We start from the raw sequence: 2,556 nt of genomic DNA, 5'->3' as shown, positions 1-2,556 counted from the left end.
ATAAACTTGTGCAGCACTTTGTGATCCTGGTCTGTGAAAAGTGCTATAGAAATAAAGTTTACTTACTTACTTACTTACGACTGCTTCAGTGTGCCGATCCATGCAAGGTACCCCTTACAAAAAGGCCATACTAATGTCAGTTTATATATTCCCCTTAATGCCTAAAGCGTTTAAACCCACTGATGTATTTGCCTTTGTCAGGAGCTACTGCTGTCGGAACGTTTACTGTAACATTATGGATTAGTTGTATTCATACAGCAGCATATCCATGAAAGCTTGTTTTAATGGACCTCGGAAAAACAGCGGCAGCCAAGTACTCTAGAAGCAGCAGCTGCATCCGACTTTGTATAATAGCCTACACATTTGGGTTAAGACTTCTTATAGGCATTATTGGTGATAAAGAAAAAGAACCAAATCTGGCCTTTCAACCCGAGCTCTATTTTGAGAGTTAAATGATATCTGTATGAACAAGTGATTAAAAGAGCTTCAAATTTGGTTTGTGTAGTCTGACTTTCACATTGCTTCTGTGTCTCATCAGAGAATCAGCCTGCTATCAGAGTGATACAGTAGGCCTGGATATCAAAGTGGTTATTCTTGACGTCTGTACTTTTGAGTTAAACTTTAACCATGGAGAAGTTAATGGGTGGATTAGAAAGAGGAGAATGTGGTTGGAATTATGAATAAGCCCATTTCACATCATGGCGACAAGCACAGGAAGCAGGTAAATAGGGCATCCTGAAGTATTGCAGATCTCTGTCAACTATATAAGCTGCCATGTGTACGAAATATTGTACATTTTCTTGCACTTTAGGTTTTTTTAAAACCGTTATACAGATACATATATCAGTTATTTTTGTATAAAGTTTCATCAAGCCTTTTGTCTCTGAAAGAATTTCGGCGAGCCTAAAGTCGCTGCAAAAAAAATAAAAGTATTTCTGCTCTGGTTGCTTACTACTGTTGTGAATGCAATGAAAAACTGAGTATTTATCCTGAGTTTCATAGTTCATGAACAGACGGTGATGACGGTGTTGGTGGCAACGCGGGACAAAGGTTAAAGATGAACCAAAACCAAGAGGAACACTAGAGCTGGTTGATTACTGGTTGTTTAGATAGACAAATACTATCCCTGTATATAGCCAGTTTTCATTAGTTTATGTAATTGCTAAATACAACAAAATATCTGCAGATGGAATCTGGTAAGCAGCATTAACAAGGAGATGTTTATTACTTTAATTAGCCGTTCCAAACCACCAACTTGGATGGACCCTATGCGCACTAAATAGTCACCATCTTGATGACAAAGTGGAAAGGGAGCCCTTGGTTATAGTACAGACTTGATGGGATGTTACCATAATAAGCAGCACCTCTGGGTAGCTCCAGGTCTCCCATTGGGGATGTGCTGAATTACTGACCTTGAAATGAGAGGCTGGCTGGTGAAGGGGCAGATCTTCAAATCAACTGCAGCAATTCAAGTGCAATGCAGTACTTCATTCGACACTTTAGCCAAATTCATTCAACTAGGCCCAGCAAATGATTTAGCCTGTTTTCTGCTATTAAATAAAGTAAAGGGTACATCCATCAAATAAATAGTCAACCTGCCTTTGACATTTGTGTTCTTGAACACCATTAGGAAGAAACCTTGCCTTATGTAGAAGACTGTTAACACTCATCCCCGCCCCAAGAAGCAGCCCTTGACAGGAATTTGTAGATTATTAATGAGGGGTTCAGTAGGCGGCGCGAATTAGGTAAAATGAAAAGGTGAGAGTGGGCGGAGAAAATGTCCTGTATGTAAAAAGGCCACAGGTTTGATTATTTAATCAACAGGTGAATGTACATCCTGTGACTGTCAAAGTGTCCTTGAGCAGGAAACTGGGGCTAGTTCCTGCTCACTGAGCTGGAACTATTTTAGCTCTTCGCTAAAATCTAAAACCACAATTACACACAGAAGATATGTCATTTTAATTTCCTTGATCTGATGCAAACCATCAAAAGGCTTAATGTATGAACACTAGGCTACTTGTATCACAAACTACTAATGTTGCAGGGCAGGGACTAGATACAGATACACAGACTAGCTGCATCCGAGTAACATCATCATGACTACAACCTGGTGCACAGAACAGATATTTAATACAACAGCCATAATACCATAGACTGTATATGTAATCATATGGTTTGGGATGATAAAAATTGACACCGACTACCAAGCCAGTTGTTTGGTTCCATAAGATTGTATTTTCAACATGAAGTCGTATGAAATTCAAGACCATGACCAATCTGAAAAGGGGTCTGCACAAGTGAAAAACAGACGATTGCCTAAAGTTTACACTTTTGTTGTCATTTGCTTAATAATAATTAAGGCGTACTGTCTGGTCACGATTTAACAGCAAGACAAAAGCTAACCATTGACTGGATGGAGGTTACTCATCCAAAGTGTGGTTTGGACCTTTCCGTCTAAACATAGCAGGCTCTGGAAAATGTTGCTCATGTGAAAAACTGTTATCATGGAGAGCACATATGGCATCAGAGAGAGAGAGAGAGAGAGAGAGAGAGAGA

General features: G+C 39.5%; 1 protein-coding gene across 3 annotated transcripts in view; it reads right to left on the bottom strand.

The window, feature by feature from the left end:
• The window catches only part of b3gnt2b (UDP-GlcNAc:betaGal beta-1,3-N-acetylglucosaminyltransferase 2b), a 22,057-nt gene that overhangs the window by 18,413 nt on the left and 1,088 nt on the right, over positions 1 to 2,556 (bottom strand). The gene's annotated exons all lie outside the window — the stretch shown is intronic.

Source organism: Etheostoma cragini, chromosome 17 (genome assembly GCF_013103735.1).
Source record: "Etheostoma cragini isolate CJK2018 chromosome 17, CSU_Ecrag_1.0, whole genome shotgun sequence".
Classification (NCBI taxonomy): Eukaryota; Metazoa; Chordata; class Actinopteri; order Perciformes; family Percidae; genus Etheostoma; species Etheostoma cragini.
Note: the sequence above shows the minus strand (reverse complement) of the source record. Positions and strands in the feature narration are given on the sequence as shown.